Genomic DNA, 25,542 nt, shown 5'->3' on the forward strand with positions numbered 1-25,542 from the left:
CAGATAAAATCCTTTAAATGAAGGGACAGGAGTAGAACTTTTCCCTGAAATATTGCCAGATCAATTCTTCTCTCCTGTCATATTAAGCCTCTGACTCTGAGCCTGAAACATTGACTGCTCACATGGACAGAGGCTTAACTCAATTCTCATGCGTGGTACCGGGGGTCGATTCTCCCTCCCTCTCCCCCCAAATGTAAAAGTCCAGTTACCCGATATTTCATATAGGTTACCTTCTAAAGATGAAGTGACCGTTGACAGATATCTTTTCCTTTAAAGCTTTTCGCCTTCTAGACTTGAAAATGTCAAGAAAGGATAAAAAAGGCTTCAAGAGCAGATCTCAAGGCTGTTTTACCCTTATGCAAATGTAGAAATACCAACTCTACTTTTATGTTTTCATATATTGAAATAAACTTTCAATTTAACAGTCTTCTTCGAAGTTATTTTGCCACGGAAATAAAAAAAAAGCAGTAAAGTATGAATTCCTTACACTTTAGTCGAAGTTATAATTTATATATTTTCATATTACCCTTAATAATTATTTGCTTCTTTATAGCGGTTAAATAACATAAATGTTTTAAAAGTTATTAAATTTTATTACTTAAATCACCAAATTGGCGGGAGATTTTTCCACATAGATGACAATTATCAAAATCAATGAAGGATTCTCAATGAATGCAATATTTTATGAACCCAGACGCTATAACATTGGAGTTACTTTATACGTCATAAAAAATTTTATCGCGAACCCTTTTCATTTTCATAAAACTGCAGGATTTCTTTTTCATATGAATGTCTTGCGCCATTTTCAGAATTAACATAGAGGGAGCTGGCTAGAGATTGACTAAACTTGACCTAAAGTCAGACAACACCTTGTAGAGGCATACAGGTGGCGAATTCCTATACTTTTGGGTTAGAATGCGCAGAGGTGATATGCTTGCCTCTGCAAAAGTACATGAATATGCCACTCGTATATCTCTTACTTATCGATTGCCCTCTCAGTGTAAATAATTTCGAATAATTTCTACAAACTCACAGTAGTTACGAAAATAACAGATTATTCAGAAAAGGTTTTATTTCATTTTACAACAAAGCTTTATACAAGCGATTGTTCGAATACAGTGTGCAAAATAAAACAAATATATCTCAGTAACTTTTGATTTAATTATTAGATTTTCAATTATTAAGATACAGTCCTAATGATTCGAAGCCAAGGTCTTTATTCTAATTTATTCGTGTAGAACGATATTTTTAGCCCAGAAGTCAGACACCAAAAGCCACACTCTAAAAAAATCCGGCTCAAATTATAATAAAATGTACAGGCACTCAGGATGTCCTAAAAATTCATTTTTACTGAGGCATGTTACAGAACAAAAAATCTAATAAACCATAATTTAATAATCTAATTAAATAAATATCAAATAAATCTAATTAAATAAATATTACTGTAAAAATTGCAGTAAAATATTTAATGGCAAAAATGGGTTTTACAGTAAAAATTTGCTTTACGGTAAAAGGGAATTTTCGGCTGATGTACCCGGAGTGCCGATTCTTTATACCGTAATTTGATTTACACCGCAACTTTATCCAATACTCTCTCTCTGTATGGATCTACTTTCATACATCTACTTTCATACGTATCTACTGTACATATCTACTTATATATTTACTTTTACGGATTGGTATTATCGCTCCTAAAAAAAGGGAGGTAGTCTCTCTCTGGGAAATATTATCTTAATAGTTTAGGCAGGAATGCGATCGAAATTTTGGACCCTTTAATGTTACTTTTAACTTTTGCGCATTTTACCATAACTTCAAAACTATTTATAACAATCAAAGAATTTTATCTCATATTTATAAAACTCATTCCATATAAGCAACTTTTTATAGTTCTTAATTTTGTTATTTAATTTTTTAATAAAGGTCGAAAAAATTTGCGTATAAGATACGCAAACTATTGTGTTATTTTACGTCATTTTAAATGTCAAAATATAAAATGGGAACGTGTTAAGTGACACGTTGCATGTGGCATGTTACATGTCACGTAACGCACACAAAATAAGTGAGTGTAGTATAGAACGCATAAAATAAAGTGTTTTATTTGCAGCAACGCAGTATTCACAATAAGTGTATTAAATTGCGACCACCAACATCAATACGAACTACAGCTGTGATTGGCGGGCGTTGCAGCGAGTAGACAATTCACAGAAGAATGTCACTCACAACTAAGATTTCGATCGTAATGGGTGATTTTACTTGTGGGGGGGGGGAAGGTCATTAGACAATGCCAACCATCATCAACCATCAAAAGGTACCTCAAGATTGAATTGAGTCGGCATGTCTTAGTGAATTGATGGTTAATAATCCTTGTGGTAGTGACTCCACAATACTCCCCCACCAGAATTTTATCAGGGATAGAATTCGATAAACGAATAACCAGTAGATACCGTATTTGCGAAAAACTGGGAGAGCTGTGTTAAGTTCACCGGATTTTAAGCACTTGTGATGAGAGCTGCATTAAGTTCACCGAGTTTTGAGCTTTTGTCATGAGATGTGTATTAAGTTCTTGGTTGTGTGTGTGGTCTCTCCTGTGTTGCTTTTAGCAGTCGAGTCAGTGCAACATCCCTTTGTGTGTAAATAAGACCGAGAAGCGAGGACCATGACGCAGTCATAAATAACATGCCAACTTTTGTGTACCATCCATTGAAGTAGGCGTGCTCATATCACGTCCAAAGGTTACCTATGTGGAAAGAGTAGATATGGACAATGCCAACCTTCGTCTATCAAGAGGTACTTCAAGATTGAATTGAGTTAGTATGTCTTAGTGAATTGATGGTTAGTAATCGTAGGGGTAGTAATGCCACATACTCATGCCTTAATCTCTTCAACTAAATTACTAAGCATGTATTATTATGGATGCTCACAATTTTGAACATTTATTGTGAATACCGTATTGCTGCAAATAAAGCACTTCACGTTGATTCTGTAAATAAACACATTTTTTCACTCGTGTCTTTTTTGCATTCGAGACTCAACGCGTCACTTTAGAATCTCCAAGACAACAATCCCTCCCAAGTTTGTCCCACGATCGTGGAATCACTTTTTAATACTTTGAATCTCTATATTCTTTGAAACCTTTTCAAAATTCAAGTCGAAATTCTCAGCACGAGCCGCAAATTTACATTTAACTCTATCAATATCTAGCGAATTACTGAGGAAGAAGGTGGGACTGAAAACATTAAAATCTATTTGTCGTTTCCGATTATGTCTCCCAAATCAGGCAGAAACCTGGCAAACTGAACGAATTTTAAGAAAATAATTTGTACAAAAGTAAGCATGTGTGCGATTTTAGTCTCTTAAAATCCGAAGTCTAGCATCACTGACTGAGGTTAGTGTGGGGTGGGTGACTGCTTGGATCAGTCTACGAAGGGGCCGAGGGTGTGAGGTATGGGTCCTCATGAAACTGTTCAACCGTAAAGTGCTTGACTTCGCTCTCAGGTCGTCGGGCTACCGCAGCGCTCACACTCTCCTCTGCTGACGATCAAAATTGTGATGTCAGGGATCATCCACAGGGATATTTTCCAGACAATCGCCAATAGACCATCGTGCAGCTCTAGTGAAACATAAATGTACTATAACTACAACTAACTCTTCAAATCTGTAATGTTTTGCAATTTCGATGTGAAAATTTTACAGTTCTGACATGAACCACTTGGTATGAATTAGCTCTTTGTAAAATATGCAACTATGGTTGCATTATCTAGTTGAACTAGATTTCTCATTAAAATACTAAAATAAATGAATGAATAAAATTTATTATCAATAATCGAAGATTGTGTCACTTTTAAGATCTTTACGAAGCTAAGTCGTTTCTCTTTACGCAAATATTTCAATGTTCTGTAACTGAGGATTAGTGAGATAAAAACTCAAAAATTATTCCACACAAATAAAAAAGAACAGCAAATTGGCTACTTAACTATTTCGCCAAACTCATATAATAATATTCATTAACAATCAATGAGGAAAGAACAGTACTAGCTTTTCATACAATAAGCAAAGATTGTGTCACTTTACGAAGCTAAGCCGTTTCTCTTAACGCAAAAAATTGAATATTTTCTAACTGGGAATAAGTGAGATAAAAACAGAAAAATTTTTCCTCACGAAAAAAATAAGAGCAGTAAATTGGCTACTTAACTATTTCGCCAAACACATATAATAATAATCATTAACGATCAATGCGGAAAGAACAGTACTCGCCTTTCATACCTCGATCTAACCGTAGCAAACAAAATCCTTGTCCGAGCATAAAGCTAACAGTTACAGGTAAAAGGAAAATTACTATTTCTTTTCCGTGTATCTACAAAGGATGGGACCACTATTAATTTCTGTAGTGAAGAAGATCAGTTCCCGAGGCAAAGAATATGAGTAGAAATGCAAGTTGATGATAATACAATATTTGTTCGAAAAACTTTCTTCTCGAGTTGTGATGCATTCGATTACCGATATGGTATACATTCCCGTTAATGATTACGCTAATTGAATGCAATAAAAATCATTTAACTGAGCGTTCATTAGGAATCTAACTACAAAGGCGTAATAGAAAATAAATAACTTATTTTAATATTTATTCATTTTAGTATATGTTTATTGTAATATTTATTTCCTTTATTATTTATTTCTTTTATTATTTATATAGAATTATGTTTATTTGTTTTAGCCGACCGCCCTGTGTAGGGGGCAGGGAACTGTCCTTGCATCAGAAAGGTTCTGGGTTCGAATCCCGGACAAGGCATGGATGTTTCTTTCTCTCTATCTGTGTTCTATGTCCTTTCTCCTTCGTGTATGAATGTGACCCGCCCTATAAAGGGGTTGTGGTAGTGTGACGTGGGCGACGACCGACGTGGCTCCGCCACAGGTGCCCACTGGGTAACAAAAAGAGAGTTAGCAGTTGTGGCACTTTCTGTGGCCAATGGACAGTAGTTCCAAGTGCCCGCCATTAAAAAAAAAATTTTATTTCAATATATTTTTCTATATTTATTTATTTTAATATTCATTTTTTAAATATTTATTCGTTTTAATGCATATTTATTGTTATATTTATTTATTTTAATATTTATTTGTTTTAATATTTATTAGCTTAATTATTTAATTATATTCATGTTTATTTATTTTAATGCTTATTAATTTATATATTTATTCATTATAACAAATACTATTTTAATATATAATATTGCGAACAGCCGATCCCTATCAGTTCAATATTCAACTCCATAGCCTTGTCCTTTCACACTGAACTCAGAAGACATAGGTACTTCTAAGTAAACCTCACTTTCATTGAGAACTTATAGAATAAAACGAACCAGCATTTGCGTTACATGGAGGTGGAATCACGAAAAACTTCCACGGTTGACCCGCCTCCCATGGAAAACCTTCCACGATTGTAGGAGGACTCTTAGTCACAAGCCATTGATTTCTATGGATATTTCAGGCCGGCATTATGGTCTGTGCAGTCAGCAGAATATAAAGTGTCCAGAAATCAGGGTCATCTCGGCGATTAAGTTACGAATGCACTATCCACTGAAGCAACCCGAATAAGCATTACAATTTGAAGCAATATTGTAGTTTGATCTTTGTTTTAAAATTTACTTTATATTTCATTCAAATCATTTTTCCGATTATTAATTGTCAAATAGAAGTCTTGTCGTGAAAGTCAACTAAAGTAGTTAATTCAAGTTTAAAATCATTTTTTTAGTTCAAAGTTCACGAATTGGGAATTTTAAAAAAAAGAATATGGCAAAGAAAAGGGGAAAAAATTTCATTATTTTTTACAACTACGAGAAAATCATGTTTCAAGTTAGTGTAAACTTTGTCCCACCCACACGCTTGTCACAAACCGCCAATCTCTTTAGATATCTTACGCCAGTCTGTGCAGTCAGCAGAATATGAAGTGTCCAGAAACTCGGGGAGCTGAATGCACTGAAGCAACCCGAATAAGCATTACTATTTGAAACAAGATTGTAGTTTTAAGTTTACTTTATATTTCATTCAAATCATATTTCTGATTATTGATTGTCAAATGAAAGTCCTGTCATAAAAGTTAACTAAATTTAAGTCTAAAATCAGATTTAATGAAGAACATGACAAAGGAATGCAAAAAGGATTTTTATGATTTTTTACTACTAAGAGATATATATGTTTTGAGTTAGTGAAAATTTGCTCCACCCACATGTCATAAAGTTTAGTAAAAAAAAAGACATTATTTTCTATCTAATGCTAATCCTAAAAAAAATTTATGTCAAAGAAAAATTTATTTCATATGCCTAAAATCCAAAAAAGAAATTTATGTCAAAAATATTACTTCATTTTCAAAGATCACATGACTTATTTTATTTATTATTTTATTTGCACTCATAAAATCGTTGCATGAAATGGCCAAAACAAATAAAGGATGCTTCGTAATTCATTTCAAAAATGAGTCAAAATGAAAATAATTTTCGAAATTATGTCAAAAAGGAGTTGAAAACGAAATTATTTTTCAAATTCATGTCAAAAATGAGCCAAAACGAAATTATTTTTCAAATTCACGTCAAAAATTAGCAAAATAAAAATATTTTTCGAAGTGATGTCAAAAATAAAGTCAATATGTAAACAAACTAGGAATGGCAAATTAATATTTAAGAAGAGAAATCAGAACGCTACCGTATTTCGTAGAATCACTCGTGAGGAAGGTGGCTTGAAAAAAAATTAAAATTTAATTTGATAAATTTTGGTTTTGTTTCTATAATTAGCCTTTCAATTCTTTTCTGATTAATTTGCCAATCAAATAGACTTCAGTGTCTTCAGTACCACAGTACCAAATTGTTCGATTTGAAAAGAGATTCTGTTTTCTCCTCACCTGAAAATTAGTATGCTATCCCTAATGTAAAAAAGCTATTCTAGCTTCAATTTTGACTAAAAATATCTAAAATTGTATATTAAAGGTGGTTATTACGGAATATTCTTTATTACAGAACAATTTAAAAAGTACAATATTTTTAACATAGAATTAATATCTGCTTCATCATATCATTAACTAATATCATTAATTCTAATATCACTAACTTTTCTTAATATTGAAAACAGATCTCATAGCGAGAAAACTGTTTTTCACTTATAATGATATATTTAATAATGATGTCATTTAAAATTACAGAAATTATAATGACTAAATTTATAATTCATAATGTTGTAATTTATAATTATAATTTAAAATGACATCATATAATTTATAACGTTGGAATGTATAATTATAATTTAAAATGCTATAATCTAATTTATACGGTTGCAATTGTCTAATTATAATTTAAAATATTATAATATAATTTATAATGTTGTAATTTATAATTATAATTTAAAATGCTATCCTATAATTTACAATATTGGATTGCATAATTATAATTTAAAATGCTATCATACAATTTATAATGATGAAATCCATAATTATAACATTAAAATGCTATCATATAATTCATTTTAAGTGTTTAGAAATATTTTTATACAATACACTTATTTTAATTTATGCTCGAATATCATTCCTAAATTTTCCTCCTTCTTATTTATGAAATGAAATGCATTTAGATTATTACTGAACATCTGAAGAAGAAAAACGGTAGATATTTAACTTCTCAAGCAAAATAAAAAATAAAGAGAATTAACTATTTTAGTTACTTTTTTAAATCATTATTGTAATCTCATACGAAAGAATTCATTTGATCTCTAAGTGCAGCTTCTTAAAAGTTCGGATTTACGTTTTTTTTTTTTAAATTTCATCCGTTTTTAATTCTTTTCAAACAGGAAAAGATATATTCCTTGTAACAATGCTATTTTCGCAATAATTCGTTCGAAAAGGAACTCGCATTCTCTTTAGTAAAGATATTTTATTTTATAACCGGTGTTAAACAGCTGACCCGATTCTAAGTTTACGACTATCAATTTTCAACTCCATAGCCTTGTAATTTTAAATCAACCCAGAAGACAGGAGAACTACTAGATCTCGCATTTGTACAAACTAACCTTCGGGGAGGACTTTTTAATCAAACAAACTGTTTTTGCTTTATATCTAGATGAAAACCACGAAAACTTCCCATAGTTAGCCTGACGGCAAGGGGGCTTTAGCCCTTCATCCGTCTACCCATGAGGATATTTTACTTCAGCAATGGTCGTTGAGAGCCGGGAGTAGACTTCGTATTTACCAGCCATCGCTGGGATTCGAATCTGGGTCAATTCATTTGGAGGCGAACACTCTATTTCAGAGCCAAAAATATTGCATGTGAAGAATTAAAAAAAGGGGGAAATGAAAAATATTAGAAAATAAGGTAAAAAGTTCTGAAAATACATGAGTAAAAATGATACACTAATCGATATGGTTATTTAAAAACTATAAAAGGAAAATATAGTCTGAAATTGCTCTTCGAATTTTCTTTGCCAGGGAAAAAAGCTGTAATTTAATATTTTTAGCCCAAAGCAGAGCTATAATTTTGAACTAAATATTGTGGAAAAAATTGACTAAACTCTAAAATTAACAGATAATTTAAATGTTTAAAAATATATTAAACCTTAAAAAAGTCCCTTGTTTAACAAATCCCCCCTGGATGAAAATTATCTAGATCAATAAATATTTCTCAATTTTTGGGTATTACTTTCAACCCAAGCATCATAGCGTTGGAATTAAGGGGAGGGGGGAACAGAGGTCTCCGTCAAAAAATTTCTTTACGGAAAAGTTTAGGGCCTTTTAATTAATTTTTTAAAAGAAAAATGAGGACTATTGCAGAAAAATTTAAGAACCAAAATTTTAAATACTTCTTCAAAATTCAAAAATTTGTTCCTCAAAATTTGTTCTTCGAAAATTCTTCTAAATATGAAAAATAAACTGAATGTTCACAATAAATTTTGACCCTTGACCCTTAAAATCTGTGGCCAGCTTAGGTTGGCGTAGCTGTCAAAAATTAGGAAATTAGATTAAAAACAAGTTTCATTTTCAAAATCTATGGCTTTTGTTCATGTTGAAAGCTTTGAGCCCTTATAGAAAACACTAATTACAAATGAACAAAGCACACGAAATATGAAGACTTAATTAACTTTATTATTTATATTCATCAATAATTAACTTCATTTACTTAAAACATTAGTCGATATATTTCAAGCACTCTAAAATAGGCAACTATTCTCAAGACTCACTATACTAAAGAAATTTTTAGTCTAATAATTTTTTTTAGTCTAGCAAATTTTAAGAATGAGTGCCTATTTTTGAGAGTTTGAAACACATAAATAAATTTTGTACGCAATGGAAGTTTATTATCTTTCCAACTTCAGTTTCTTGGTATTATTCATTTAATATCAAAATATGTAATTATTCTTGGAAGCTAATTTATAATCTTGCGGACTTACAAATGCTCGTTATCACCAACAACAATGTCCTTTCAAGAATGTCCGTTGAGTGAGTCCCATAAAAGGAAAAACAGTTCTCTATCATTTTTAAGTATGTTGTCTTTCTTTACATCATCTCTAACAGCCGAGAAAGTAAATTGGTTGGCTGTTCACAACCTCGGCTTTTATATCACCTTTAAAAGGCATGAAAAATAGAAGGGGGGGTAGGGAAGTAATAAAAGTCATAGAAGCACTTTTGCCATCCCATCTGCTGCTGAGTTGGAAGTGTATGGCTTGAAACGCGTCAAAAACCATCATACCATTAAATAAATATATCCGGCATAAAATGCCATTGTGGACATGGCTGCTACCATTTATTCTGTTTTTTTATGGAGGACAAAGAAAATCACAGAGATTCTCCGCAAAAATGGAATAAAAAGAGTGTTCTTTTCTTTGGATGGTTTGACAAATACTATATTCTGAAACATACTTAGGAAATATATAAGTCAGCTCAAAAGCTCAAATACAATTAATATGCACACTGCAAAACTAATCTGCAGATAAACTAGGGTAATCTCTTAAAGTGCGGTATCAAGAATTTCCGCGATTTACCTACCGTGATGCCATGGAACCGTGATGGCTCAGGGGATAAAGCCCTCGCCTTCCAATCAGTTGAACCGAGTTCGAATCCTGGAGATGTTTGGTCAATACGAATTCCGCATCCTGCTTGCACCAACCACAATGCTGACGGGAAATATCCTCATGGGTAGACGGAGCCGTCAAGCTAACCGTGGGAGGTTCTCGTGGTCTTCCTCATCGTGTAACCCAAACTATTAGTTCCGTCAAAATGTCCTCCACGAAGACAAATTTCTCCCAATACTTGATCCAGGAGTCTTCTGGATTAGTTTCAAAACTACAAGGCTGCGGAGTTGAACATTAGTAGTCGTAAACCCTTAATTGGGTCGGTTCTTCCATGACGGTTATAATAGAAAAAAATTATCTACGTAATGTGCGCTTCAACGATTCCCGTATCATTTAAGTTCGAATGTTTGTTTATCTCATTCTATCAACTAATTTGTTGAGTGTTTGATTGTATTACATATAATTATGTAAGTAAATAATTCAGCATTAAGGCTCAAACGTCGTTAATATGCTTATTACTAAACTAACCTAGAGTTTGACTAGAGTAGTCTGATAATGTGCGGAATCAAGAGTTTTTCACAATTTACCTACACAATGTGCACAATAAGAATTCAATTATTGTTAAAGTTTAAATGTTTATCTCATTCTATCAAATAATTTACTTATTTTTTTATTATATTGACTTGATTCCTTAGATGTCGAAAAATAAATAAGTGGCATTGTGTCAATTTCTTTAACACTAGATTGCCTAAGGAAGTCATTTTGACTGCTTTTAATTTCAATTGGAAAAACAATGATGTATTTAATGACACAATTTCTTAGAATTTTGTACAACATATAATTTTTTTATTGATAATATTTACTAATAACTTGTTATATAACTGTAAATAATGTAAAAAATATCAACAATTAATTTTAAACAAATTTTTTTGCACATTATTTATTCTTTTACAATCCAGTCATTTTGACTGCTTTAGGCCAATATAGGTAGGTATATAGATAGGTTCTAGCGTTAATTGTAATATCAATTTAAACTCCATGGATCTTTGTTGTATTATAGTTTTTAATGCGATTGAAGATTCATTTCATCAGCTAATGTGTTGATTGTTTGATAGTAGTAACTTGATTCATTCCCAAAAATCAGAAAATTATATTTATTTAAGCGTACACAAACCAGCAAAGGTCTTATTTTCACTTTAACGAGTAACTATGGTGCAGATTATCTCGGCAATTTGTAAAAGAAAACAAATTTTTGACTCTTTCACGAATTGATTCAGTTAGTCTGCACACTAACTAGATAATCAGTAGAAAAATTGATTATTTCTATACTTTAGAGGTAACATATACAGGCTCATCGAAAAAATAATGCCTGGACCTTATAACATCATTAATAAATAACTTCTGACCTCATTAGAATTACAGTACAACTATTAATTAATAGAATTTGTAATCTTTTTAATAAATAACTTCCGACCTCAGTAGAATTACTGAGATAAACTCCATGAATGGATTTTGAAACCTCATTAGTGAAACATTTAATGAAATTGGAAAACTTTATTTGCTTCAAAAAAATTTGCTGTGAGTGCTCATAACAAGTCACACATATTTAAACCAATCACAGGGAAATTGGAACAAAACAGTTTTGAGATAGAAAACGAAAAAAAAGGGAAAGAAATAATGGTAAATAAAAATACGAAAAAGTTCGGTAGCCGAAGAGGACAAAGGTGGTCAAAAGTGGCAAATCAAGACAGGATACCTTTGAATAAAGGTTGTTTTTTAGACTCTCTGACAAAAAGGCCAAAACAAATTTTAGAAAATTTTGGTGTTTTTAAATTTTTAAGACCTCAGTTTCTAAACGTCATATGTTTCGCTTTTCTTCTGCTATTTTATGTTTAGAGACTGAAAAATGCTCTTGTTTATAGAACCGAAACCATAGTCTGTTCTCATTTTTTCACATTTGTGCGTCTTTTTCACGTTGTTTGCTCTATTATAATATATAATGCGTTTCTCTGATATCCATTTTGAACGCTTATAGCATTTTGCATTTAGTTTTCCTTCCAACAACAACTATAATTCTCCTAATTTTATTAATTTTCAGCTTATGCATAAACCAAAATCAAATTCTAAACTAGACTAGATGTCGCTTTAGACCTATGAATTTAACTGGATGACATAAGACCTAATTCCATATTTCAATACTCAAAAATAAAAACTATAAATCTCTAAACTTATTGCTCATTTTTTTTGACAAATTGATTTCCTTAACTTAATTCAACTATGAGGCCAAGTAATGTAATGGTTTATAAGTATTTTTTAATTATATCAAACTAGTTGAATACGTGTTCTCATTACACGATGAAAATAAATTTAAACAATCAATAAATGAGTACTATACAAAACTGCCAAATCATGCAACAAAAATGAAAGACAGGTACTAACTCAATTAATAAAGCTAAAATAACTCCAATTTTTTTTTCATTACAATTTCGGTCACGGCGATGACTTTACATTATTAATTAAGCAAAACACGTGTAGAGTTTCATTCCATCAAAACAATGATTCACTATATTCCAGTTATGGAATAATGTAATTTTTTGAGGGCAACTCTTGATTGTCAAAATTTTACACATAGTAGTGTAAAATTTTACACATACTTTTGAACTTCTTCATTGGAATACCTGCAAGTGACGTAGTGTGGGTATCTCGATCCTGATGGGTTGTTAAAGCGTGTCATTTGTTTACGTTATCAACTGTTCTTTGCATTCTTTTTCTGGTAAGCCAAGCCCGTCAAGTATCAATTCTCTTAATTGGCACATACTCAGGGCCTGATTATCACCTAGGCCCAATAGGCATGTGCCTACGGACCACAATTTCTGAGGGGCCTCAAGAATTAGTAAAAAGTCTCATGAAAGGTGGGCAAGCTTTGTGTTGGTTTAAGTGCTAAATTAAAAATACTTACAGCTTATAATAAAAAATAATTCAGTTAATCAGTGACATTTAGCAAAAATCACTGATTTCAATTTTTTGTGGTCACCAAACTATTTTTATTTTAACATAACATTGTTTTGTTGTCTCGTATTTTGCTTTAATTTACAGATACGCGGAAACTTTATCTCAGAAAAATAATCTTCAATTGTTTGCTTTCAAAATTTATTCGAATGTTTCTCTTGCAGTTCAATAGATTCTTTTTTATTGTTAGGACTACTTTCGAGTAATTTAATTTCAAAATATTTTGTAAGGGTCCCGGAAAATTTGGTGGGCCTTGTGTCTGAATTTCACTTGATCGGTCCCTGCACGTACTATATTTTTTCACAAAAAATTTCAATTATTTCACTTTATATTTCCAACTGAACACAAAGACAGGCTCATGTAGATCATAAAAAAACTAATTATGCATTAAAAGGGCTAAAATTACGCCCTTCATCCACCATCCAAATTTCAGCATCAAGAGTTTTGATGTAATAAGAGAACACACACAAAACAATACTCTTCATTAAGATAAATAAATAATCTTACTTTTATTATAGTGTTGAAATATATTCTAAAAGAATTTCCCCTAAAAAATGATACGTATAAGTCAAAAAACAGGGATAAAGTATATTGGGCACTTGAAAATGATTAGTATAGGAGAATGACTCGTATACTCGTGTTTTATTAGAATACTCGAAAAGATAATTTAATAACCCATATTTAAATAAATAAATAATTAAGTGTAAAAATTCTGAAGGCTGTTTAAAAGATATATTTTTCCAAACTGTCTTATTTAACGATTAGACAAAATTAAAAAAAGAGAGCAGTAAAAACCGAGAAGAATTACTTAAAAAAGAATATATCGAAGCATCATAAATCTGACAATTTACAAAACAAATATCTCATTTAAAACAAATCAAACCAATTAAATCATATGTTATGTGCTTACAGCCTATTCTAAAAGTTTCGTAAATCCGAAAAATTAAATGTTTTTGAAAAGTCTCCCACAGAAATCTGGAATCAAGAGACAGACAAGATTATTGACGAAACCCCTATTTCGAAGACACTTCTCAATCCTTTTAGCTAGTAAATTTCCAATAGTTAACAATAACTCTAATGCATGAAAGTGTACAAAAGATTTCTAAATTAACATTCTTATTCATTTTCTTTCAAAAGTCTGTAAGTGAGAAACGCACTTCTTTTTAACATTTTATGAATGAAATATTATTCTTGTGCGAAATAACAAGCCTTTATAATGAAACGAGTCTAGATAGATTAAAGGTGAGCATGCTGTTCATACATCATTTTGATCCGACAAACTTGCATCCTGCTTGAAATTTTAAGACACTTTAAGACATTTAGATTAAATACAGCTAATGTTATTAAACATAGCAAGAATGATTATTTTTGTGACTTTGTTTTCTTATAGCACTCATATTTTGCCATTTCTGGAGTATACAATTTCTGATTATTCTGAAAAACAATAAAATATAGGTTCTCCTAACAAAAAACGATAAAATAACTTGCAAAACTAAATACGGTTCCATTTCCGATTTCTAACTCAAATATCTAGTTCAATATGTAGAGATATAAGCAACCATACATTCGATTACACCGGAAAGAATATCAGATCCACTATGGCATCTAAAACAGACTTGAACCATTTTGATTCTATTTGTCTGCACCAAAATGGCCACTTATTTTGCATTGTTATCGGTAGTTAAAGCAGACGATCACTGCAGTTCCAGATATTTCAAGAAGCGAAGTGAACGGAAGAAAAAAACTATAAACCGCTGTATCTGCTCGGCAACGACGGTCGTTTCTTTTGTCGCGAGTACGGTTGCCGTTATAGCTCATTCCACGTAGAAAAAGGGAAGAATTCTTTTTCCTCCCATTAGCAAAAGATTGGTTCCAAAATGGAAGAAAAAATTCAAAACTGCTATTGCTAAAATTATGGGTAATGATAAATCCATATCTTTTGCGAAGCGAATCTTTCAATAAATTGGAATAAAGTAATTCGAAATTTTAGAAAATCGAACGATTCTATGTGAATAAAAGATAATGGAGGCGGTATCTCTTGCTTGATGTTTCCCTTTAAGTTTAAAATTAAAGTGTATATGAAAAACTGCAAGTTTTGTGTTTTATAAAATACTAAATTTTTCATATTTTTTCCATAAATTGTTTGATGAGAATTTTTGTTTATTCAATGTAGTTAATATTATAAACTTTTAGTGATAGTTTTAACAAGTTGTTATAACTTTTCCTCCAATAGCATTTCAGTATATCAAATTAATTTTTTAGCACTCAATCACATTTCTTAAACATCAATTTGATTGGCCAGAAAATCGTACGATTCTATATGAATAAAAGATAATGAAGGCGGGATCTCTTGCTTGATGTTTCCCTTTAAATTTAAAAGTAAACTTCCCTTTAAAATATCAAGAGAGAACATTTTATGTTTTGATAACTCAAAAAAACTCAACCCGAATATGAATTTAAAGACCCTGCATTTTACGCAACCTGGCCATAATTATGCAATTTCAAAAACTCAAAGAAGACGAATGTTAAATAAACTATTCATAATTGTGGATTATACTCACTTGCGAAAATTGCAATAAAACTTCTTATGCTAAAATTAAAAAAATTTAAAAAGTCTGCATAAACCAATAGTTATGCAATTTCTAGAGTTCGTGGAGCTACGCATAAGTCACATAAACAGACTATAATGAGATCAACTCAAGAAGAAGAAAACCGCTGATATACACAACCACTTGACCTAAAACCTCAGCTCAAACAAGATGGCGTATTAACGTTACAGCTGTTATTAGTCACGATTTATAACCGGTTTCTTTTCGTTAATACAGAAAATTTATAGCTCATTTCCTTTTTCATTTAACGCATTAATTGCATATTTCATTAATTTACAATAAACCATTAGTTGCGAAATTAACGAATGATACGATAATCGATTACAAGATTGCATTCATATCGAATTCATATATGACATTCGAGATGTATGACCTTCATATCGAGGTTAGTTCCATCAAAAAGTCCCAAATGAAGGCAAATTTCGCCCAATACTTGATCCAGGAGTTCCCTTGTCATCTGGATTTGGTTCAAAATTACAAGGCTACGGAGTTGAACATTAGTAATCGTAAACCCATAAAATTGGGTCGGCTGTTCAACGACGATTATAAAATAAAATAAAATAAAATAGTTGTCAAGTTTGCTTAAACACATATCATACCTTACAACTAGATTTAGAATACCCTCTTAATAGTAACTTGCCGCCTGCTTCTAAAACCAAGATCATCGTCATCGTTGAACTGGTTGCAGCTAAAATGATGTTTGATTCATCGGAAAAGATGAAAATCACTTAGAACAAAGTCAGGGCTGTATTGAGGGGTGGTCCAAAACTTCCCAGTCAAAAGAGTCCAATAAAGCTCGGTCTGAGCTGTGGAGAGAGTCATTTTCTGGGAGTAGCAAAATTTCCTGTTAGCATGCCAGTAGGAAGTTTCGTACACTTCACAAATCTGCCGGTGAATGTATGCAGCAGGCAGGGCAGGTTTTTTGCCAACTATAAAGAAAGGCCTTGTGCCCCCTCAAAAATTACTTTCGCACTACACCTATGTTCTCAACTATTAATGTTTATGTAAGAAATAAAGTGGAAAGAGCAGTTGTTAACATAAACAAATGCGACCTTTCAATAGCCAATCACGATCGTTACCCACGATGACGTCACTCGCATGTATTCAATTGTGGATTGTTTTCTTTACAATAATTAGAATATAAATTCATGAGCTCCAATTTATAAAATAAAAATGAATAGTTTGCATTTACCCAAATAAATTTAAATTCAAGTATTCAAAGAATATGGAAAATTTATAAACTAACTATAACCGGGAATTCTGTTTCTTTCCAAGTAACTGCAATATAAATTCATGGACTCAAAAATGTAAAATTAAGATAAAGATAGCTTGCATTAACCAAAATGTATTTAAATTCATGGAACGTAAAAATCACAAAAACAGGACATAATTGTGGATTATGTAAGCACAGCATTAATTACGTCCCATTAAATATTTCGTTGGAGAATTGGAGAATAACATTTTATTTCTCAGATTTCCCTAAAATGTTGAAGGAATTTCTGGAACTGAAAGAACGTATGAATCGTTACTTAAGTAACACTTCCTAATCGACTATTAATTAAGCTGTTTTAAAATAGCAGTTGAAGACGACAATCTACCTACCTTCCTCTCTAAGTAAAGTTCTAGAATTAATTCTTAAACGGAAATGCAGAGCTGTACTCCAAATAAATAATTCTAATGTTTATGAGTTAAAATTGTACACCCATGTAAAAATTTAAATTTTAAGCAGAAAATTGGGATTAACTCTCTCAGATATACTGAGACGTTTACTTTCATGATATTATTATTGTTATGCACAATTCATTCTCATCTAAAGGTTGATGTTTTTTTTTTTACGAAAAAAGAATGAATTTTTAAAAAAATTCTTAATAAAAAGGGAGTGTGTTGTTGATGTCTTATCCAAATAATGAATAGGAATCATGGACGGCGTCTAAAACAATGTCAAAGAATCGAGCAGTTGATAGTCTGTGGAATGTGGGTCAATGTTGTAGAATTTAGCCAGTGTGGAATGACAATTAGAAATATAACCTGGAGAAAATTGGATTTCAGGACAATGATTGTAATTTTATTTGACAATCAGGGGATATTTTCATTCCTTTACAGTGTCCCGTGCGTAGTCTGGCTACTGTAGCTGAAATAACCCGGTTGCAATTAAGTTTTGGGATGGAATTCTTCTCAAGTGGTTGGGCGGTAAGTATACGTCTGGTTACTGCATTAGCCTAAGTTAGGGATAGGCTATTGGGAGGGCTTCATTGGAAAAGTTATCAGCCCGTTCATTACAGAAGATGTCTACGTGTAACAGTATCCATTGCAAAGTGCAAGTGTATTATTATAAAGTATAAGTGCATTATTATTTTTCACGTTTTATTCGCATTTCATGATTTTTAGAAGAAAGCGTGAAATAAAAAATAAAGAATTCCTAATAAAATAGCAAATGTGTTGTTATGAACATACATATGACTCCAAATGAAGTAATAATTGAAATTTTAAAGTGTTAGTGTATAGTTATTGTTTTCGTTTTATTTCAACTTTATTCCTCTTTTATAAAAATGTATTAAAAGGGAAGGATTTTTAATAAAATAAAACGCATGCTGTTAGAAAATATAAGGGTAATATTATTCAGGTTTTATTCCCGCTATTCTTGACTCTTTTGGAAAAGAAATGTGTTTTAAAAAGGAAAAGATTCCAAATTAAGTATTTAGTTTGTAATTACAGAGTCTAAACGCATCATTGCTATTCTCATTTTATTCTAATGCTATGATTCATTTACAAAAATAAGGAATTCTTACTAAAATGTTATTCTTACTAAGTGTGTTATTACAAAGTGTAAGTGTATTATTATTAATCGAGTTTTATTCCCATTTCATGATCTTTTTTTTTAAATAAAATAAAAATGGAGTTGAAAAAGAAAGTATTCTTAAAGAAAGATTTAGCGTGTAATAATGAAGTGCAAATATATTATGATTATAGCCAAGTTGAAATGTTACCAAAGAGATCGCACTGAACGGGAAAGGATTGTGACCTTTAAGACATAAAGAGCTTCAAGCAAGGCAAAGAAATATTATTGTTGTTGTTATTTTCATTTATTCCTATTCCTTGATACTTTTAGAAAAGAGATAAATTTTAAAAAATGAAGAATTCCAAATAAATTAAGAAGTGTATAGTTACAAAGTATAAGCGAATGTCTGGCATATGACAGAAATATTGAATCTCTGCAATATTTATGTAAGCGATAGTGTTATTGAAGGTTATCGAAGATTTCTGCGGAGCATTTTGTCTTTAACAAGAGTTAGAAAAGCTATTGAAATATTTCCACTTACCCAATATTCCAAAAATTTTAAATATTGAATTTGAAAAATCTATCTCAACGGAAGTTGAATGAAATGTATAGTATTCTGCTTATGTTTTAAAAATCAAGATTTTTACTCACGCCATGTGTCAAAATTAGTAGAAAGGCTTTTAACAAATGGCGCTGATAATTAACGCTGTTTTTCGAAGCTCTGTCACCAAGGTAAATAAAAAAAAGTTATAGTTTAAGTACCTTACACAAGAAGCAATGCAATGATTTTAAATGATATATATATAATCTTGTCATGAATAATGTACTGGTCTTTAGAACAGACAAATAACTTAAATATTTTGAAAGTTGGCGACATTTTCCCACCTAGATGAAAATTATCAAAATCACTTCCTTATTCTATGTTTTTCCAAATTTTTAAAAGCCCAAGTAATGCAGCATGGGAGTAAGTTTTTAATTATTAAAAAATTACAACAGAAATAATTCCATTTTCACCAAACTGTGGCTTTTCTCCATATTGATGTTTTGCGCCATTTTCGAAACAAGCGTAGACAGCGCTGGTTTTAAATAGGTTACACATGACCAAACAGTCATGAGTAACAGTTACAAGCTCACAGAAGTTATGAAATAGAATATTATTCACAAGAAAGCATCATTTCATATTACGGCTGAGATTTTGAAAAACAGCCTTAATAAAAAATAAACCAATGTTTTCTGGTGCAAATCAGACCATTCCAAAATAAACATTTGCGAGAGTGTCTGTTAATTTTGTTTCCAGACTACGCGACATTATTGTTCCAGATGGCACAATTCACATAGTTTTTCTCAGTTAGCAGCGCCATCTGTTGATAAATTTTTAACGAATTCTGAAACTTAGCGTAAATAAATAATCTGGGTGTCTCAGTAAAAGGCAACAAACGCATATCTTCGTTATTTAATTCGTTTTCTTTAATTAAGCCGATCCTTGGACATTTTTTAAGCAACTCGTTTTCTCTCATTTCCTCTTCATGGTCTATCATAAAACACATTTTGTATAAATTTTAATAATCTAGACATATAATGCTGTTGTTGTTGTCATAGTTCATTTGCGTCGCACTAGAGCTGCACAATCAGCTATTGGTGACAGTCTGGAAAACATTCTTGTGGATGATCCGAAGACATGCCTTTACAGTTTTGATCCTCTGCAGAGGGGATAGCACCCCCGCTTCGGTGGCCCAAAGACCTGCACGCAAAGTCGAGCACTTTACTGAAGAACAGTTTAACGAGGACCCATACCACATACCCTCGGTTCCTACGCAAACTGATCCAAGTGGTCACCCACCCGAAGTCAAGTATCACTGACTGCCGTCAGTGATGCTGGACTTCGGTGATCTGCTGGGAACCGTATCTTAACGATCATTCCACTGCGGGACAGACATATAATGCAGGTAGATTTATGTCTAGGGTACCTAGAGCCGTAAGTCTTAAGCATATCCGAGTACTTCTGTCATTAGATAATTTCGTTTTCTAAATGCTTACACCTATTGTATTTTTTTTCCAGGTCACAAATTTTTAAAAATAACTTCGCCGAGGCATAGTACATAGCAGTGAGAAAAAGAAACAAAAATATTTCATATCAAATAAGATCTACAAGCAGATGATTTCTTATGGATCTTTTGTTTGCTCTGCCATTGAACATTTTCTATTTGGTGCCGTGTTGTCCACCTTCTATCATGAAAACAGCATAGGAAAAATGTTTTTTAAGGGTTTGACCTCTCTTTTTTCCCCTTTTTCCACTGAGTAAAGTGTTATTTGTAAAGGCTTCAAAGGACATCGCCATCTACAATAGAATTTTCTCGCCAGCTTTTGCCAAGGAAGCTTTGCTTCTCATCGATAACCATTTTTATTGTGCTTTTTTTTCCTTCTCGAGGGAAAACATATTGACTCTTTTGGCGAAAGAGATAGATTCTTTTGATCTTTTCATATAACTTTCACTTCTTTTGGCGCCACTGTATCTTCCGCTTGGTGATAGTTTTAGTTACTCAGTTCTTTAAAGTTTCATTCCTATTTATTTGGCCTTTGTCTGATTTTTTTTTCGTCTCTTTTCGATGATCATATGAAAAAAATCAGTGAGGTGAAATAAGATTTAGATGGAGATGTTTTTGATGTAAAGAAACTTTTTCATATAACTTTTCTGCGAGTGAAGTTCTATTTAAAATTGAGTTTCAGTTTCAGAAAAAGCAAAATTCTTTTTCAAATATTCCTCGATATTAACACACTTTTTTAACCAATATTTTTTCATGACACTCCTGCATAAGGTTAACGAATAAACATTGTATTACAATGCAAACTTATCATTTTTTATTGTACTACAGCGCATTGTAGGCTTTGGTAGAATGAACAATGCTGTTTAAGCCTTCCTAAGTCTTGTATATTCAGTCCATAATTTTCATTGAGGTAAAAGATTTTTTGAAGTAGATCACAGAAACCATATTTTAATACGGCTTCTTTTTTATGGAGCTACAGCCTACTGTGAACCTTGATTTGGTGAACAAACTAAGCCTTTCTATTTTATGCCTTGGATATGCAGTTAGTAATTTTCGTTTGAGTTATATCATTTTAGCAAAATCGTTTAGAATCGTTCGTAGTGAGATCTTTTTGAACAGAATCGTTTGGAATCGTACCTGGTTAAATTCTTTTGAACAGAATTGAAGATCACAGAAATTGTATTCTGGTGCAATCGTTTCGTTTCTTTATTGTACTACAGCCCACTGCAGGCCTTTACTTGCTGAACAATGTTGTTCTAAGCCTTGCTGTTCTTAGCCTTTGATTCCCAGTTGGTAATTTTCGTTATGGTTAGATCTTTTGCGATATCCTCGATCCATCTCTTTTTTTCCCTCAGAACCTTGAATTTATTGATTCTTAATTTAAGATTTTTCTCGTCCTCATATTTTCATTCATTCTTTCTATATGACCCATATATGCCAAGCGTCTTTCGACTATGTGATCGAAAATCGTTTTCTATTTAATCAGATGGTCAAGTCTGAAATCCGAATCCATAGAAAGAAAGGTATGTTTATTCAGAGAAAATACATTTTTGTGTCTGATTTCGTAACCTAAAATATCGTCTGTGTTAGCGAGAGCTTAATTTGAGCAATGATACATTGGAAACAGATATCAACTAAAAATTTTTATTTGATGTAAATAAGAATGAAATAGAAATTGCGAATGAATGACACGAGAGTCTGAATGACGCAGTGTTTGTAAACAGACTGATCTGATGAATCTCGGCTATGGCGTTGCCAGATTCAGTGTCTGAAAGTTATAGGGGAGTTGAGTGATATTCTCACACCCCCACTTCACGAAAGTCCCAATACAATCTTGAATTTTTTAAATTGTTCACTAGTCACCGGTTTAGTGAGTACATCAGCAGCATTTGATTTCGAATCAATGTAGCACAACTGGATCAGTCCAAGCTCGACTTTTTCTCTAATGAAATGGTGACGAATGGCTATGTGCTTCCCTCTAGATGATAGCTTGGGGTTGGTACTGATCTTTATAGCACTTTGATTGTCGCAGTGTAATTTTATAGCATCCATCTTTTGGTTGAACAGTTCCTCTTTGAGTTGTTTAATCCACAGTAATTCTTGCGATGCTGCACAAATGGTCATGTATTCAGCCTCTGCTGTTGATAAGGCGACTGTTAGTTGTTTTTTTGGAGTTCCAAATTATGGCACAATTTGATTCGCAGAAGACAAAGCCTGTTGTTGATTTTCTGTCGTCTTTGTCGTTGGCCCAGTCTGAGTCAGTGTAACCTTGTAGTTGTCCATTTTTCCGGAAAGTTAGCCTTTTGGATAATGTACCTTTTAGGTATCTAAAAATTCTTTTAACAGCCATCCAATGAGGTTTTCCTGGGTTGTTGGCATATCTACTAACTATCCCCACTGCAAATGCAATGTCTGAACGTGTTCCTTGAGCTGCATATATTAGACTTCCGACTGCTTCTCTATATGGTATCTGTCCTATCTCTTGCCTTTCTTTTTCGTCCTTCGGAGACATTTCTTTGGATAGTACTTGATCAGTTGGGAAAGGTGTTGCTGTTTCTTTGCAATCTTGCATGTTAAATCTTTTGAGCATGTTTCTGATATAGGTGCTTTGGTCTAAACTGATGATTCCTTCTGTACTGTCTCTTGTGATGGTCATTCCAAGTATGTGGTGAGCTTCTCCGAGATCTTTCATTTTAAAGTGTTGTTTTAGCTTCGTCTTGAGGTTTTCCTTTTACTTACAGTCCTTAGACAGAATCAACAAGTCGTCTCCATAGACGGCAACTATTAAAATTCTTTCTTTCTTGTTTGAAACAAAGATGCAAGGGTCAGTTTTAGATGTGGAAAGTCCTATGTCTTTAAAGGTTTCAGCTAGTTCCATGTACCAAGTTCTACTTGCTTGTTTTAGTCCATATATTGATTTGTTCAGTTTGCAGTATCTGTGAGGAAAATATTCGGGAAGGTCAGGGAGTTCCATGTAAATTTCTTCTTCCAGCTTTGGGTGTAGGAATGCTGCTACAACATCCATTTGATCTAAATCAAGAACCAAGTTGGCTGCTTGAGCAATGAGAAAACGGATAGAACTGTTTCTGACTGCATGTGAGAAGGTTTCCTCATAGTCTATTCCATATTTTTGAGAGCATCCTTTAGCTACAAGGCGTACCTTGCATCTTTCTGTTTCGCCATTTGGCTTGAAATTTGTTTTGAATGTCCATCTGCTCTTAATGGCTTTTCTTCCAGGTGGTAAATCGCAAAGTTCCTGTGTACCATTTAGTTTGTGAGCTTCAATCTCTTCTTCCAGGGCAGCTTTCCATTTCTGAGCTTCATCAGATTGCATAGCATCTTCGTAAGTTTCTGAATCCTGAGCTCTACAGAGATTTGCTTGATACACAATGAAGTCATGGTTAAAGATTTTTCTGTTAGGTACCGTAGCTCTCTTCGGGTATCTATTTGCGTCTTGAGTATAAAGATCTTCATCTTCACCGTCTGAAGACTTGTCTGTGGTGTCTAGTTCCTCTGTTATGGTTGGAGTGGAAATTGTCCGCGTTTTGGGATTCTGTTGACGCTGAGTCATCTGCTTTATTTAAAAAGTCATTTTCAAGGAATATGACATCTCGACTAATGAAAACTTAAAAATACGGTATCCTTTTGCTTCTTCACTGTATCCAACAAAGATGCCTTCTTTGGCTTTTGGATCAAACTTTTTTCTGTTCACATCAGGGATATGTATCATGACTTTGCATCCAAAGACTTTTAGGAGGGAGAGGTTTGGTTTCTTTCCTCTTCAGGTGTCATGTTTTTCAATGCCTTTGTGGATGATCTATTCCTTAAGTAGTTGGCTGTGTAAACAGCTTCAGCCCCTAGTTCAGTTGAGAGTCCTGAATCAATTAGCATAGTACGAGCTTTCTCAACTAAAGTTCTGTTCAAGCGTTCTGACGTCCCAATTTGTTCGGGAGATCTTGGCACAGTTGTTTGATGTCTGATGCCATAAAGCTTCAGGCAGTTCTTAAGATCAGTGTTGACATATTCACCTCCATTGACAGATCTTAAGGTTTTTATTTTCCTGTTGGTTTGATTCTCAACAAGACCTTTAAAGTCCACGAAAGTTTCTTTTACTTGATCTTTACTTTTGAGGAAATGGACAAAAGATTTTCTTGAAAAATCATCAGTGAATGTTAGAAAATAACGTGCTCCTCCAATAGACAATGTTTACATTGGCCCACACAGATCTGAATGCACAAGTTCTAGAATGCAGTTAGTTTTGGTTTTAGATTCTTGAAAGTTTTCTCTCGATACATGTAATACAAGTGTCAGATTTATTAATGTCACAGATAATTCCAGTGGACATTTTATTTATTAAAATGCTCATATCTCTTCGATTTAAGTGAGCAAGTCTACGGTGCCAGATGTTTTGAGAGTTTAGTATGGCAGTTGATGCAGAAAAATTAGCAGTGTCCAACACATATAGTCCATTATTTTCTGATGCAGTAGCAACTACATTTTTACTTGGAATCATAATTTTGGAATCCAATATCTTACATCCTTCAGAGTCAAAAATTATTGACTTACCCTTTTTGGCGATTTGAGAAATGGTGAGCAGGTTAGTGGTGAGTTCCGGAGCATGTATAACATCACTAGCTGTGATAGTACTGTTTTTTAATGCAATATCCACTGTTCCAATACCTATTGCTAGAACCACGTTGCCATTGGCTATATCAATTTTTCTGTTTCCACCAGGTTTTAAATTTTGTATCCAGTCCCCTCTCGGTGTCGTGTAAGCATTACAACCAGAATCCAGATACCAGTCTGTAGGCAGGTTACCTATAGAGTCGGATTCTACAGATGTGAAAAAGCCAGCTGTATTTTCTCTGTTTTCAACTTTCTTTCGTGTGTCGTTTCTTTGGTTTTGGACAAGAATGACAATAATGTCCATATTCATTGCAATTGTAGCATCTTGTTTTTTTAGAGTCTTTATTCTTCAGTTTATGAGCAAATTTCCGGGATTTTCCATAAAATGCACTTTTAGAATGATTTGACGATGTAGAACACAAATCTTTCA

The sequence above is a fragment of the Parasteatoda tepidariorum genome, chromosome 3, assembly GCF_043381705.1.
Source record: "Parasteatoda tepidariorum isolate YZ-2023 chromosome 3, CAS_Ptep_4.0, whole genome shotgun sequence".
NCBI classification, from domain to species: domain Eukaryota; kingdom Metazoa; phylum Arthropoda; class Arachnida; order Araneae; family Theridiidae; genus Parasteatoda; species Parasteatoda tepidariorum.